This window comes from Sceloporus occidentalis, unplaced genomic scaffold (genome assembly GCF_023333645.1).
Source record: "Sceloporus occidentalis isolate IW3139 unplaced genomic scaffold, rSceOcc1.0.p SCAF_3, whole genome shotgun sequence".
Classification (NCBI taxonomy): Eukaryota; Metazoa; Chordata; class Lepidosauria; order Squamata; family Phrynosomatidae; genus Sceloporus; species Sceloporus occidentalis.
In genome coordinates, this window is record NW_028316983.1 from 105,642,869 (window position 1) to 105,660,591 (window position 17,723).

At 42.0% G+C, this 17,723-nt stretch overlaps 1 protein-coding gene across 2 annotated transcripts in view; it reads right to left on the reverse strand.

The window, feature by feature from the left end:
* The window catches only part of OLFM3 (olfactomedin 3), a 209,971-nt gene that overhangs the window by 45,038 nt on the left and 147,210 nt on the right, over positions 1 to 17,723 (reverse strand). The gene's annotated exons all lie outside the window — the stretch shown is intronic.

The following is a 17,723-nucleotide window of genomic DNA, read 5'->3' on the forward strand; positions in this document are numbered from 1 at the left end:
AATCTGCTGTGCATGGACTCCCAACTATGACAAAGTGAAAGAACTGCAATATATTTCGAAGCCTACAGAACTAACCCCCATAGCAGCATATTCCCAAAACAAATTGGCCACCACAAAAGATGGATATTGCCAGACACTCAGACCACTCAATGGTTCTGATTGTTGAGAGAGTTGGACAAGAACTTGGGAAATCTGGACATCCTTTCTCACTACATCATTAAAGCACTTGGTTCAACTTTAACTACCAGGATTCTGTACTATGGAATCGTGGACTTTACAATTTAAGGAAGGGTATTTAGAATCCATACAGTGATGTAGCCAAGGGTGGTGGTGGTCTGTGGGGTCCGGACCCCTCTTTCCGTTAAATACAATTAATGGTGCACACTGCTCTGCCCAAACCCCATTATAATAGTGGCACTTAGTCTGGAACCCCTTCTCAAAATCCTGGTTACATCCCTGATCCATAGCCAGCGAGGTGTAATGCCTCACCAAACTACAAACCCATAGGATGCAGCCATGACAGGTAAAATGGAACCACTGCACTATAACTGTATAGTGTGAAAGAGCTTCACCTCCTCCCTGAGCTTTGAAATTCATTGGCTGACCTTGGGTCAAACACATACACAAACACTCTCTCAGCCTAACCTACTTCACAGAATAGCTGTGAGGATAAAATAGGAGGAGAAGACCCTTTAGGACACCTTGAGCTCATTGGAGGAAAGGTGGGGTGTGTGTGTGTGTATATATATGTAACTAACAAAGAAAGCAGTAAATATTTTTAAAAATGCAAATCATTTCCTACAGGAATAGGTTTCTTGGTGCTTTGGGCACTAACTTCTGGGCATTAAGCAGACTATGCGGGGCAAACAGGAGTTGTAGTCTGAAAAAGTTTGGAGGTCATCAGGTGTCCTATTTTGGATTTCATCCAAACCTCAACACACAAAAGCACTTGTCAGACAGAAGTGAGCTTTAATGTGACACAGAATCCTTTTTCACAGCACAGGTATTCCATTCATTTTTTATATTTTTTAAAAAGAGGCAGTGTTGACTCCTGTTGTTAACCAAGCAGAGCTTTTCATTTCTTTCAAAATAAGGAAGCAGAGAGGTTAAAAGAAAAGGGCTTGTGTATGTCTAAAATTACTGGATTTCAGACAGGCTGGATTTTCTACAGGGATCATATCTCACAATCCTTCCAAAAAACAAGGCAGCAAAGGCTTTGAACAAGATGCAGGAGAGACAGACAAAACCCATCACTGAAATACAAAGAAATAAGACTACAAGAGATTGCCTCCCCCCACCTCCGTACCATTCAGGCCTCAGAGGATTTTGAGAAGCAGAGAGTAGGTATTGCAAAACAGACTAGTCATTAGCAGAGCTGAAAATAGATTTGGGAAGCACGCTAGACTTTTTTGGGGGTAAAGGTCCATTTGTGTCACATTCAAATAGCTTTCTTAGGCAGTAATAGTCAGAAGATTGGTGGCAGAGAAACCTGTGGCTGGATGGTACCATTTAGGGATGCCCCAAGACAATTTGTTGCCTGAGATGGGCATAATGTTCAAAGCTGGCTCAATTGTTTTAGCACCACAAGGCGATTACTCACCCAATAATCATCAATGCAATGACCAACAATTTGCTGCCCTTTCATAATACAGTCAGCTGTCTAAGGCAACCATACCACCTGTTTAATGGTAGGGTTGGCCTTGGTACCACTTCAGAGAGTAATGCGTATCACAACTTTGCAGGCTCTTTTGCACTAAACACAAAATACATGGGCTAGCAGTCTACTCGGAGGGAGTTTTTACATGGGGCATAATCAAATATGGGATTTTGCAGACTCAGTTGGCAGTTCATTCTGCCTCCTTTCGTCTTTATCACTCTATTCCGACCAAATTCTGCTGCTTATGCAAATCCACCTGTAGAAACCAACAACAATCTCCAGGATCACCCCTCCCTATAGATACACACACACACACACACACACACTGCTGGGTTGAATCCAGGACCTGCCTTCTGTAAATTGAAAGGCTTTGCTTACTAGAGACACTTCTATAGGATCTTTGGGGATATACCCTCTGCTCCTGCACAGCCCACTCCATTCAGCAGGATGCCCCAACCCACTGTGTAACATTTTTGGGACTTGGAGGGGCAGAGAAGATGGAAATCCATTTCTCCAAACACCAATGAGACTAAATCTGGATCTATCTCCTGTATATGTTTGGATTCACTATAATATTACAGAGTGATCCATAATGTAGTGCAAACAATGATTATTAAATAAAGCAAGCAAACATTATGAAATGGAAACAGGCCAGCACTATTAAAACCAGGAAACACGAAGGCTCTGTCCAAAATATACCCTTTTCAGTAACTCATTTCTCTATAGGAGCCAGCTTTGTTCAACGATGGGATGCTGGGCCCATTGATTTCTCTCAGTATATGTTCCCTCGGTCATTCTCCTCCATTAGGTTTTCCCCTCAACAGGAAGGGAAAATCAGAGCTCACAGCAGAAAAGAGAAACTAAATACAACCTGGGGATATGTGCAGGGAATACTCAGTACATGGAGGGAGGTTTAAGTAGCCCTTCCCACACACAGAATCTCCCCTGGAAGTGCTTTCCCTGCCCCAGTTTTATGAATCTGTGCATCTTTGTGAATTTTCATGTATCTTTGTCTGTAGAACAATAATATAGTTAGCATGCATCTGTTGCTTTACAGCTACAGCCAGACCTGCAAACTCCCCTTGCCACCGGCTAAGTTCTTTCAAGAGGAAAAAGACAAAGGGCTACTTTACTCCCTTTGCTGTACTTCCTTAGTGGAAAAGCAAATATGAAGATCTTTGTGAATTTTGCTTCAGAGGGACATCCTTACTGAGAATTTAGGATAGGCTAGAACAGCCTTTAATTTTATTGAATTTTCTTAGGCAAGGAATACTCAAAGATGGTTTTGCCAGTTCCTTCTTCTGAAATATAGCCTACACCACCTGGTATTTATTGGCAGTCTCCCATCCAAGTACTAATCAGGGCTGACCTTGCTTAGCTTCCAAGATCAGATGGGATCGGGTGCCTTTAGGGTATTTAGGCCCTTTACATTCTCTCTGAAACTGAGTTTGGCCCATAGGCTGCAAAAGATTCTACATTTTGGGGTGAGAACGTCTGCACGCTCATTGGGCTAAAAAGAAATTCCACTGAAATTGATGGGACAAGTTAGTTATGATGGCTTGCTTTCCCCTAATCACACAACAGCCAGTATGTTGTAGTGGTTTGAGTGTAGTGAGACTTGGGCTACTCTGCACTGCAAAATCAATGCAGTTTGACACTGTTCCTATGGAATTCTGGGATTTCTAATTTTGTGAGGTATTTAGCCTTCTCTGTTAGAGAGCTCTGGTGCCACAAGAAACTACAAACTCCTGCATTAATTCTGCAGTGTGGCAGCAGCCAAGGATTCTGGGAGATCAGGGTTTAAATCCCCACTCTACAATGGAAATCTACTGGCTCACCTTGGATAAGTTACACTCTCTTAGCCTTAGGAGGAAGGTGATGAGAAACCTCTCATGAACAAACACTTGCCAAGAAAAAGCCGGTGATAGCTTTGTCTTAGGGCTGACAATGATTTGAAGGTTTGCAACAACAACAATCATAATATGCCACTCATTGTGGGAGTTTTTGTAGTCCTGTCATCCTCTTTTTAACTCTTCTCCAGATTGTAGCATGTTTACTTCAGCCCATGGAGCTAAAGTGAAGATAGTGAAAACTGACTGAGATTGCATTTGCACTTCTATATTTTCATATGGATTTACATTTCATAGTGAAGTGAAACCCCCAAGAATTGATTGTAATAGATGTTGACAGGTCAGGCTAAATTTTCTGTGAAAATGGGCCAGTTTTCACAAACATGAGAGGAGCACATTTTATGCACATTTCATATGGTGGCTCCAAACATTACATACCACATGCTACAAAGCAAATTCATGTCTAATTCTTTAGGTTGCTGGGGCTAATACAACCTTATAGTTTGTCAAACTGATCTTCTCTTCAGATATAATATATCATATATAATTGTTATTACCATGTTTAGAATATAAGCTTATCAAAAATGCACTGCAGAAATGTTTACCTGGGGATGTTGTACAAAAAACAATAAAATGCAAGTGAACAACCCTTCTTTTTTCAGGTCAGCCACAGATAATACAAATGTTAGCTTTAACAGATTTCAGCACATCTCCCCTTTAATATTGAAGGTGTCAGTTAACAGAGATGTTAACTATGCGCATAGAATAAAATCACCTAACCCATTAGCATGTCCTCCCAGCTCACTGATGGATTTTGCAGTTATTCTCAAATTGGCATCACTGACTCTGTATCCCATCAGTGAGGGAACTATGATGGGACTACATGGGTGAAGATCTTCTTTGTGGTGGCAACTCAGTTGTGGAATGCCCTCCCCTTGGAAGCCTGCTTGCTGCCAACACTAGTTTCATTTTGGTGAGAAATCAACACTTATTTTTTTACTAAAGCCTTCAGGCCTGATTCTACCCAGGTTACACATGGGTGCTATGGTTGCGCTGTTTTAAACTGTTTACCTTTTAAATTTGTCTTGTTTTTAATTGATAAACTATTTAATATATTTTAATATTCTAAAATTATTGTTATTATTTATTGATTCAAACTGATTTTATTGTAAGCCACCCACAGATCTTTGGATATACTGCAGAGTAAAAATATTGTAATAAACAAGCAAGCAAGCAAGCAAGCCAGCTTCTACTTAAACAGTGGTTCCCAAACTTTGATCCTCCAGATGTTGTGGACTTCAGATTCCAGAATTCCTGACTGTTGGTTGAAGTTGCTAAGGCTTCTAGGAGTTGAGGTCCAAAACACCCAGAAGCCAGTGTTTGGGAACTACTGGCTTAAACATTTCCAAGTAAAGAAATCAGTCTGTCCCATTGGTAAATCGCTCATGCCATTAGAAGGAAGCCAAAATTTGCTTCCATGCTGTTTCCACTTAGTAGCTCTAGTCGTACTTTGTGGAGTAGCAGTGCACATGTTTGCTCCACCTTCTGCATGAAAGCCCTTCAAGATACCCCCCAAAAGCTTAATCTTAGGCCGGTTACAGACCGGCACTTTAGTGCGTGACGAGCACGCACTAGGGTTACAAAAGGGCGGTGCTTCCACACCGCCCTAACCCTAGTGCGTGCTCGTCACGCACTAAATGGTGGTGGCCCTTCCATACGGCCGCCGCCGTGAGGACGTCACGGCCGCGCCGCCTCTAGACGGGGCGGCGCGGACGTGACATCCTTGCTCCGCACCAGGGCGCTTAGTGCGCCCTGAACACGGAGCAGGAAGGAGCTCCGTTTCGGAGCTCCTTCCTGGTTTAGTCCACTGGGTGCAGCCTTCAGACGGCTGCGCCCAGCGGACTAAAAGAGAAAGGGGTCAAGCAGCCCCTTTCTCCTTCTCCCTGCCGCCGCAGGGTGTCCGCAGGGACACCCCTTTTCAGGCTGCAGGGAAGCAGCGTTTTGCTGCTTCCCCGCAGCCTGAAAAGCGGCGGATCGGAGCCTCAGCAGCTGCCGTTCTGGCAGCTGAGGCCCCGATACACCGGGGAAAGGGGCGGGTGCAGACCGCCCCAAATGGGCGGTCTATAACCCGCCAAAGTTTTCCCAGGGAAAATAGGCCCAGTTCTTTCAACAAGTCCTCACATGTCTTGGCCTCCAGAACCTTCCCCATCCTGGATGCCCTCCAGTTTACACCCTGTTTTGGAATAACCCTGATCATCTTACATGTGAGGATGCCAGGCAGCCTGCTGTCTTGCTTGCTTGAGCACTGCAGCAGAACCACATTCTTTCAGACCCATCTCTGGGGTTCTGTTTTGCAGCCTTTTAAATGAAGGAGAAAAGGAAAGAACATAATGTAATGGAGGTAGGGGTTCTTTTCCTCCTCCTCATTCTGGCCACAGGCACTACCTGTCCAATATCTGGAAATTACAAGAGGGAGTTCAGAGCAACTGCCAAAAGTGTGCTAAATAACAATTACTACAGTAAATATGGTGAAAAATGCCCTTTTATTCCCCAAACCTCTCTGCTTCAAAATAAATTGGCTTTATAAATTCGACCAGTGCAGAATTGAAACAGAGTGGTATAATCGTAGATCAGAATAGAACAATGGATAGAGTATCAGAAAAGGATTGAGGAGGCAATCTCACTAAAATGGGAACACATAAAAGGCAGTGGTAGTGGTGGTGGTGGTGAATTATGAAATTCTTAGAGGAAAGATGTGATAGAAATATAATGAATAAATGCAATCAGCACCTGCATCTTTCCATAAAAATATCTGGGCCAAATCAAGTTTGATAAGCTGTGGTCTTCTTGATGTTGTTGGACTGCAGTTCCCAGCATCCCCCACCATTGGTTAATCTGATTAAGGTTACTAGGAGCTGCAGTTGCTACAATATCTGAAGGGCCACAGCCTGTCAACATCTTGGCTATATTCTATGTTAATCATACATAGACTCGACTCCTTGAATGAATGGGATTTATTAGTCACAACCAACTGAAGTCAATGGGTCACTTCTAGATAGGGCCAGCACTGGATTTAGCCAACATTATTTCAATGAGCATATAATTAGCTGTGCACATCATCCATTCTATTAACTTTAACCATTAGAATAATTTAGAGAACAAATAATTTCAAGATGTCATTGTCTATATTAATAGTGAGCTCATTATCTGAGAGCTGATCTTTATGCAGGAAAATGATCCCACTGGACGTATAAGAGGAGCTATCTGTAGGCTGGTGGGATTCCTTAGGTTTGCTAAGGCAGGGGGAAGAATATCCTGTACGAAGAGCCAGTGTGGTGCAGTGGCTTGAGTGTTGGAGTACAGCTCTGGAGATCAGGGTTTGATTTTCCACTTGATCATGAAAATCAACTGGGTGGTCTCCCATATGAACTTGTCTGTAATTTGAGATCTTTGAAGAGGCCCTTCTTAATGTTCCACCACCGGACCAGGCACATCTTTTAAGAACTTAGGCAAGGGCCTTCTTGGTGGCTGCTCCAGGCTCTGGAAAACTCTTTCTAGAGAGTATGTAGAGAGATCTTATAGCACCTTTGAGACAAACTGAAAGAAAGAAGCAGCATGAGCATTGGCAACATGAGCATTTGTAGACTATAGTCTACTTTCTCAGAACTTCCTTTCAAGGTGAAGATCTTTTTGTTTCAGTAGGCCTTTGGGGGCTGGTTATTAGGGAGGGAAGGAGGGCCTGTTGTAATTTGCTGTACTGTTTATTTGTTGTTTTCTTTTTAATGGTCATGTTTCTTAACTGATTTTAACTCTATATTAGTTTACGTATATTTTAAGTTTTTTTTAAATGAATTTTAAGGTTTTTTTGTGTGGGAGGGGATGATGATGATGTCCCTTTCCCCCCCAAAGTGCCGGTACCTCTTAAAAAAGGGAAATAAGGACATATCACAATTACATTAGCACCAATCACATTTGCCAGGGCAAAAAGAACTGTTGTGTCTCAGAGAAATGCTGGGATATGTGCTGCATCCCCACAGCAAAGGAAAGAAGCTTCAAGAGAAGCTGCTTTGGACCTTCCCCAGAAAGAAGCAAGAAAGCTGCATTCATTATTTGAAAAATGCATAGAATGATTTGCCTTTGGTATGACAGAATTACAGAGCTGAATTACAGTGCTGGATTGAATGAGCCCACAACAACTCTCCATTAGCTGTGTTTCCTATTGGTAAGCTGCGTGGTGGGGGAATCTGATTTCATGTGAACAGTGAAAGGGAAACAAAATGTAAAGGATCATTTTTGCTTGATATTGAACAGCTGGAACGGCTGAAAGCTAGGATAAATCCAGCCTTTATCAATGGCGTGACAACTTACACTGTAAGTAAAAGAAAGGTCAGTTATCCCCATGTTTCCTTATCTCCTGTTCCATAAAATTGATGTCATGCAGTACTTGAAACATGATTGCAGGCCTGAGAAAGTGCAACTGAGAAAGCCAAATGCAGCCTGGTAGCCTTCTAATGTAGAAGGCTTAACAATTTCACCACTGCCCTGCACCACCTTCACTGTCTTAAGCAAATGGTGAAAACAAGATTGAGTATATTGTTTGTATTGCATGTGGGACAGTGCTCGATTTCATGACTTTGCATGAATTCCCAACATTAACTGAAAAGGCTATAGAAGAACACTTGGCTATCCACATGTGTGGGTTTGACATTTGCGGCTTTGGTTATTCAGAAATGTCAAACCTTGGAAGACATTTCTCCCAAGACTTTATAGGGCAGCAGGAGCCAGAGGAAGGGGTTCACTCCATACCTTAAACCTTTGCCACCCTGGAAGGGCTTGAGAGATGCTTCTCCCAAGGTTTTCCAGGGCGGCAGGGGCCAGAGGAAGGGAAATGACTTAAGGGAAGGAAGGGTGCCCTTCATTTCCCTGAACTCCTGCCAGTGGAAGGGATTGAGAGATGCTTCTTCCAAGCCTTTCCAGGATGGCAGGAGCCAGATGAAGGGACCCCTCTGTCCCCCCAAACCCCTGCCACCCTGGAAATGGCTGTCACAGGGGTGGGGGGGTTATTTGTGGTTTTTTCACATTTGTGGGGGTCTTGTTCCCCTAACTCCCGTGAATGTAAAGGGCTGGCTGTACTCATACCATTTGCAACTACGTACCTATCTTTGTGAAACTGGATTCTCAGCTTTGGCAGCTATGAACGGTAAGTATCATACAAGACTTGATGTCACCAAAGAACCGAGAGCTGCTCTTTGTAATGTTACTCCTTGTTTTTTTTTAGTAAACTTTGCACTCAGAAAAAAAGCACATGCCCCTCATCAGTTACCAACATTGTGTTGAACTGGCTATCGAATTTATTGAAATAAACATGTTCTAATTTGGAACAATGTTATCTCCTTATAAAATGTAAAAATGAAAATAGGCATACTAAAAACCATTTTTTAATATATGTTAGGGTGAGCAGGAGGGATCCCATGACATACATGTATAGATGTAAAGGGGAGCCCGGGGCGGGGGGGGAGTCTGAATAGCACTGATAATATATACTAATATTAAAAGTATAGACATGCAATGCTGTTAGGAAGCCTGTGCTACAGTATGTGAAATGCTGGGATAATTTGTCTTGATTTTGAGAGAATGGACAATGTCATAGCCATACCATCCAAATGTCCTGAGGTGGTTGCAATTATCTTGGTTCCACAGTCTACTAGGTGTTGATGGATGGGAGGTTTGGAGCGTCACTGATTCAAATTCTATCTAAGAATCTCAGAAATAGTGAGGTACTGTTGGATAAGGAGGCATGTTCCATGTAGTGACACTTTTTTAGAATTCTGCTATTGCTATTCTGTCTAGGGCATTTCATTGTCAGTACATTTGGAACTGGAATATATTATGACTGTCACTGAGATTATTGACTAATTTTGCAGATGCTATTAAGCATCTGCTAGATTTAGGGGGCATTCACACTTGCTTTTTTATTTTTACTGGAACGATGGGAATCACTGCACTCACGCATTCCGGGTTTGCTATTCACACTATGGAACCACATCTTTTGTAAACTGCATCTCTCTGGGTTGGGTTGCTCACACTTGGTGGCACTCTTCTCTTGGCCCTGTACCTACTGGCACTCCTCAGCTGGCCAGAGGCTCTTCCTCCTCTTCCTGCCACTCGAGGGAGAATTAGTTTGCCAATGAATGCCAAGTAACAAAGCCTAGGTTTCAGAGGAAGTAACTGGCAAAATCATCTCTGAGTCTTCATTTTTAAAGAGAACCCTCTTGAAATGTAGGAGGTTGCCAGAAGCCAGAAGGTGACTTGAAAGAGTGCATGCTCTCTCTCACTCACTCTCTCATACACACATGCATGTCTGTACCTCTCTCTGTGTATTTACATGTGTGTGTGTGTGTGTGTGTGTGAGAGAGAGAGAGAGAGAGAGAGCATGCACTCCTTCAAGTCACCTGCTGACTTCTGGCAACCTCCTACATTTCAAGAGGGTTCTCTTTAAAAAGGAAGACTCAGAGGTTGTTTTACCGGTTCCTTCCTCCGAAACCTAGCCTTCAGTCTACCTTTTCCAGGACGTGCCTGTTCAGCTGTTCTGCTGTGGAAGGAGCGGTGCTTTTGTGATTCGACAATACGAATGTATTCGAAACAGTACTCACACTGCCATCCAAATGTATTGAAAACATGGTATTCACACTGGTGAGGGTGCAAGATGGTGCAGATCTTTTGGGAAAACTCAGAAAAATTCCTGGGTTCATTTGCACCGGGTTAAGTGGGTTTCGCGAAGTGCACCAAGTGCAATCGGGACCAGTTTGAACATCAAGAAAATAACCTGGTTTCACACTAGTTTATTTTTGTAATGTGAATGCCCCCTTTGAAAGCAGGAGTTACAGGGAAGCTCTCTCAGACTTCCAGGTTTAGAAATGGAATTCCTTCTCAGCCCCTCTCTTGTTTCCATGAGTCCATTATGAATCTTGCTTTGGAAGGAAGTTCTGATTAATAGCAGTGAAAAGCCTAGTTCTGCTAAATGAGAATGCATTCATTTTAAGATATGAGGGAATGAACCAGACACCTTCCATATATCAAAAATGTGCTCTACCATTGAGGCAAATGCTTGCCCCAACAATTCAAAAAATGATAAATCAAGGGATATCCAAATATTTGTGACTCAGGACTATGATCTGCTTGTCCCCCTTCTATCTCTCATTTACTTTTGCTCCACTTCAAAGCACTGTGCAGCTATTAAAATGCACCCTGGCTGTTTTTTTTTATTGATGCCATTCATACACCACCTTATTTATGACATTTATGTAGCACTTAAAGTCACTTCACATTTTATAACAAGGGCTTAGTAATGTATTATAAGGTTGCTGTGGAGGTGGTCAACTCCAAAGCAAGAAGCAGGAAATGGATGTTGGTACAGGTTACTGCTGAGGGAAACCACAGGATGAATAAGCAAATAATTCGGTGACAGTAAATAACTATACAGTAAACATAGACATTCTGTTACTGACAAGTAGATGGATAAACTATGCTATTGTTCCTGATGCTATATAATGAGCCAATGAGATTGTTGTTGGATCTAGGAAGTACTTAACAGTTCAGCGCTGTTGGCTATCTATAGGTCCCAGATCTCTTTTCCAGCTCTTAATCCAGTACAACTTTTATTGTTTATGGCCAAAGCACTTTGCAAGGATGTAACAGTTATTTCCATGGCTGTAAACATAAATGAGATCAAGAACTGATGATACTCATACTGATGAGCTTAGCGACAGAGCTGGTCATATATGTGGTATTATCACAATGATGCCTGTTCACTAGAAATCTTGCACTAATTATTCAGTTTTTATAGGCAGAGCAGGGAAGCCCAGGACCCACTAAATAGTAATAATAATAATAATAATAATAATAATAATAATTTGTATCCTGCCTCTCCCTGTATTGGATCGAGGCAGGTAACAACAAACATAAGAACAATAAAAATAAAACACGACAAACCACAAGTAAAAGCATAGGAAAACATATAAAATCCAATTCCCTATCTCCCTCCCACCTTAAAATACCATTAATTCAAATTCCTATCTTTTTGCAGGGAGGGGTGATGGAAATAGTGGTTACTCCATGGGTCCACAAAATTTTGCAGTCCTCTGATACAGCCAGCCCCCATATCCATGAATCCAAGCATCCCTGGTATGAAAATATTTTTAAAATGTATAAATTCCAAAAAGCAAACCTTTATTTTGCCATTTTACATAAGGGGCATCATTTTACTATGCTACTGTATTTAATGGGACATCAGTATCCATGGATTTTGTTATCCATGGGGGTGTCCTGGAACCAAACAGATACCAAGGGTCAGGGACATAGCCAAGGGGGGGAGTCCTTAGGGTCTGGACCCCCCCCTTCCGTTAGATACAATGAATGGCGCGTGCCACCACACCCAAGCCCCATTATAATGGTGGCACTTAGTCTGGACCCCCCTTCCCAAAATCCTGGCTACATCCCTGCAAGGGTCCACTGTGGAAATATCTGTGTAGATGTCAGTTAACAGAATACAATAAAGCGTGCCCACGCCATACAGAGGCTTGTCATACACAGACTCAAGGTCACATAGATGGCGTGCCCATGGCTTCTTAATGGCGCATGGGCCTGTGGCGCACATGCAGCACAGTGTGCAGGAGCTCACCGCCATTAAAATCAATGGGACTTGAGGTCCCGTGCTATTTCTCTTATGTGGTGGTGGGGGTCTGGAATGGATCCCCCACGTAAAACAAGGGTCTACTGTATGTAAAATGAGAATGGTCTCTGCCCTGAGGGGTTTACTGTGAACCATAAGAGAGTCCATGAAGCGGGAGAGGAAAAAAATGGAATGAATATACAGGAAGCCTGGAAGATCAAGTACATGCACAAGATATGTACACTGCCATGCTGGAAGAGTCCTTAGTATCTTACATGATGAATTTGTAGTGTTCTAAAAGTTATCACTATGAAATGTTTTTAACTACCTTCTTCCATGCATATTTAGCACAAAGACACTTCTTAAGCAAAGTGGAAAGGTATTGTCATTGGCTACCCAGGCTTAAATGATAGATGATATTAGGCTATATTTAGGCCTTGGTGCTTTAGTGCCTTCTGGTTTTTTTTTTTTTTTTTGTAAACACTTAAAAAAAGAAAATAAAATATCTACGAAGTCTTTAAAATTGTAGAGGGGATTTGTTCCTAGGAAAAATGGCACAGTAATAAACGGGTAAGACTTATAAGTATATGCATGCTTGGGATGCAATAATGCCTTGCCCCCCCCCCCTTTTTCCCATCCCCTCCTTTAATCCCAAAGTCAAGCAAGGTTAGTTTGCCCCCATCCCATGCCTACTCCCCAGAAAAGATTTCAGAAAACCTCAAGAACTAAAAAGAGGTGAGGATATGATTCTAGCAAAGACAGGCGTATTTCTGGCAGGGCTGAGCAACGGGAAAAAAATACTCTCTTTCTGCAAATAGAAAGGCATGCCTGCAACACATAAATACACCCAGGGATCAACACTTATTGTGTGAAACAGAGAGAGACCAAGTTATAAAACAGACAGTTCCCTTACCCCGTGGAGGCTATAAGCTAAAATAGATTTGAAGGAGAGGGAAGATTGTCCAAAATAACAAGAGATGACTCGAAACAAATGAAAGTGAACTGCAGCAAGGATAGAGTCAAGGCTGGGTAAACTCCCACCCTAACCCCAATTCTTGTTGGATCAGCTTGGAAATGAGCAAAGTTGTTATCAAAAGATTAGAACGAAGTCCGTTTATTTTCTGAGCAGAGCCAACATTCAGAAAACAAGCCAAAATGTCAAATTGAAGTGGGAAATAAGTGTAGCCCTTCTCTCTGTCACTCTCCCAGTCTCCTTCCCCATCAATTTTGCCAATCCCACCCTCTCTTCACAAAGATTTAATAGAGGTATCAAACCCAGCATGCCTATACTCCATAGATGCTGCTTTGCACGTCTCTCTAAGACCTGAAGTATAACATATCTTAATGCCATTTCGTGTTTGTTGATCTTAGCTAAACTGCCCTCACCATGCATCAATATGAGTTTGTTTGTCCTCCATTTTGTAGTCAGCAGCTTGCTCACTCTCCTCGTTTGAACAACATTTTACAGAGATTCTTACAGTCAGTTATGAAATCTTTAGTATTTGTAAATACAGTCAACCCTCCATATCCGTGGTTTCTTTACCCACGGATTCAACCATTCACGACTTGAATATATTTAAAAATATACAGTATATATAAATTCCTAAAACCAAACCTTGATTTGCTATTTTACATAAGGGACATCATCTTACTACACCATTGTACAGGGTGATTAAAAAAGAATGGTGCAAAACCAAATAAGAACAGCTTTACTTTTGCACAATTGTTTTTGAGCCACCCTGTATTTAATGGCATTCTAGCATCCACTGATTTTGGTATCCATGCAGAATCCTGGAACCAAACCCCAGAGGATAGCAACAACCCACTATAAATCTACTTCATATGTTTTTTAACAAAAAAGACTAAGACTACCTTGGGAGATACACTACCTTTTCTTACTTTTTTTTCAACAAGAACACCCCCCCCCCCCGCCGCCCCCAAGAAAGACTTAGGGCTAAAACAGATGGCCCTGAAGGGGTGGCTTGACATTGCCCCTTGGATCACCAGTTTAGGGCTGCGGCAACCACAGCTTTTTGCCGGCCCAAAAAGAAGCAGAGAAAGCTGCTTGGACACATCGTTCATCATATAGGATGCACTGAACAAGAACACCTAACAGGAAGGTATTTCCACGCAATGCCAGCTTTCCCCCCACACTATGCCACTTTGACTGTAGATATTTAAAAGTAAGTGAACAGAGAAGTGGGAGGTGATAATCCTTCACAGGCTTTCATTGAAGCTGGAGAAGAATTCAAGAGTGCTCCTAACTCTTATCCCTTCTTTGAGGGTAATAATATGAACCCCTAAAGCATTTGTCGGGACCTGGATACGTTTTGACAGTATTTCTTGTTAAAAGTGAAAATTAAAGAAGAAAGACCCCATGGAGAAAGATGCTGTTTGGTAAGGGACTTGAAGAAGGAAGAGAGAGAAAACTCCAGCACCAACTCTAGCTGAATGTTGAGATGGGCAACTCAATAGGTTTGGGTCCACTTTTTTATTATTCTTGGAAACCTCTAGAGGATATTCAAACTGCTCCAAATGGCCCTAATGAAAAAAAAAGAAACCTAGATAGAGCAGGAAGCCCTCTTTTGCACTTGAATACATTTTTGATTATTGCATAGAACCCCCCCCCCCAAAAAAAACAAAACAGATCAGGAGAGTAGTGGCTTTCGCTCTTCCTCTGCATGCCATCATAGCACTTCCGTTCTCTTTCCAAGGGCAGAAGGTAATAAAAGTGTGCCTTTTGTCAAATGGATTTTTCAAGCGTGGCAAAAGACACTCTTTGATTATTGTATTACTGTCTTCCTCAGGATCAGAACAGAATGGGCACAGCATCATGCAGAGAGGCACATAGAAAGCAGCTTCTCTCCTGCTATGTTTTGGCTTTCTATTCTCATGCGATAAGTCTCTTAATATTAAACAGTGCACAACACCTTGAATTCTGCTTAAAAGCTGAACTGCAGTTCATGGAGGCTTACAGGTTTTTCTTTTTATCAGGAAAGAAAAAAGCAGTCCACGAGTGTATGGAAGCACAAAAATAGCCGACGACACCAAACGTTGCCTCAGAGGCGCACTTTGCTCACCCTAATTTACACATTCTTTTTATAATTTTCATATTTGCACAATATTCTCCTCCTCTTGATTTGGGGGGTGCCCTCAGTGCAGGGATATAGCCCCCAGATCTTGTGGGACTCCAATTCTCAGCATAGCCAAGGGTGAGGGATGATGGAAGTTGTAATCCAAGAACATCTGGAGGGTTACATGTGGACCATTCTTGCTTTAGTGTTTTGTAGAGACCGGTCCCAGATTTAAGAATGTCTGTTAAGTATATATTGACAGATGTTGCATGAGAGCGAGATAAGGAAAATAAAGGAAGTAGAGCTACATAAAGGGGGAATAATAAATGGGACAGGAAGGAATGAGAGAAACTGAGGTAACCTGGCTGTTTTGGCTTTGTTTGAATTGCAGATGACAACAGGGGGACTTGGTAGCAGTGCTATAGCCTTAGATCATGTTACTCTGATTGCAGATAACATCTTTCTAGTTTTTCTCTCATTTAGATCTCTCATAGGCTCAGTTTCCTGGGCTATTTTCTTGCACAGCCCCCATGGAAATGAACACAGGTTTCACAAGAACACAACAACCCCATTAGTTTCAATGTATGTGTAGTGAATGCTTACTAGCCAAACTTTTTCTTTCTTTCTAAGGGATCAAATTCCTTTAACTTCAAAATAAGTAGCTAGTGGGTGCATAGGTAGGGAATAATATTTCTCTGGCTGATTTGGGGGAAATGAAAAAAAAAAACCTGGGCTTTCTGATCTTTCTATGATGCAGAAAACATGCAGAAAAATAGCTGAAAGAGTTTGTGTATATATGTGCGCCTGCTGAATTATGGTGACCCCATAAATTTCATAAGGTTTCTTTGGCAAGGAATACTCAGGTAGTTTTGCCAGTTCCTTCCTCTGAAATACAGCCTACAATATCTGATATTCATTGTGTTAAGGAAAAAGCAACATGGGATATACAGTCAAAGAAATAAAACATGTATGTGAGTCAGGGTGACTCAGCAGAAGCAATTAGAAGCCACACAGGTGTATAAGGTAATGTAATTAACAAGTCCTAAATGCCAAGGACAGAAATGTAAAGTGGATAATTGAACACACCTGAGAATTGTTAAGTGGACAAGGCTGAGATGATGAAATCATTAATTGTGGGTTGAACCAAGAGAACCAATGAGAGTGGATGTACACGCCCACTGGGTGGAAACAGACAAGAGTGGGTGGTATTTTGCAATGACTATAATAATGGCTATGAATCCCAATGTATTTTGTGGGTAGTAGTGAGGAGTATTATTGGAGTTGTGTTGGATAGTTTTGGAGCTGTATATAGTAGAATAAAGTAGATCTTTTATATAAGACTACTGAGTTGTCTGGTGTCTTGGGTGAAGAGACAAGAGCCAGCTGGATCCTGAAGAAGTGTGAAGACTTCTGTGGAAGCAAGAGTGAGAAGGCTTGGAGAGTTTGTCAGGGTCTTCAGCCTATTCTCTGTAACTCTGCTGCTTTAGAGCAAAGCTTTAACCACTGGCCAAAACTGGTCAGCGCCGGTGCGCAACAAGGTGGTGAGTTTGAGCCAGAGGTGAAGAGCTACAACTCCCATCATCCCTGACACATTGGTGGTCTCCCATCCAAGCAGGGCTGACCCTGCTTAGTTTCTAAAATCAGACAAGATCTGGTGCCTTTAGGGTATTTAGGCCCTAGTTGAAAGGATATGAACCTCTGCTTCTCCCTAGGTTTGGCTAAAGTGAATTTGTCATTATCCTTGTGCATATGAAACATACATCTGTCGATTGTCTGTTATTCTGTTCTATAAACAGAAACAAGTCACTGTTCTCTTAATTTGTGTCTGTAATATGGGGATCATAACAATGGCCTACGTTACAGGGCTGTTGTAGGGGTGTCACAGAGATAATGTTGGGAAAAGCTTTAGAAGGTGTTGCATAAAAGATTGTGCATACAGTTCACTTCTCAAGTCAGAGGCTTTCACTGTGCTTATGTAGTGCTGAGGCTGTATACAGTCTCGGGAGATTCTGGGCAAGAAATACTGGAACAGTTAGGGTCTATGTTCAATCCGCAAATAAGGTTTGTCTGTGTCTGTTTAGCTACAGACATATGCACCTGTATCAGTATCCCTCCACTGTATATAGGCATCATAAATCTAAGCATTTATACATAGCAATCAGTTGCATAAAACCTCATTTAAAAAGCTAGTTAGTTAATCAAGAGAGAAAGTGGGGAGAGAGTGAAGATGTAAAATGGCAGAAACAAAACTGTGCTTTCTTGCTGGAGAATAGAAACCCACCAGCTAAGCCTGAAGTATATTTTGCCCTGCTTCTGCTCAGGGCATCATGCCTTTCATTTCTACATTTGTCATGATCATTTTGCTCTGTCAAGTAAGCTGCCTCAGGAGTTGGGTATGGGGTGGGTGGGAGCAAGTTCTCCACCTCAGCCCAAAGGCCTGCTCTCAGACCAATATTTAACCCCCCCTCCTT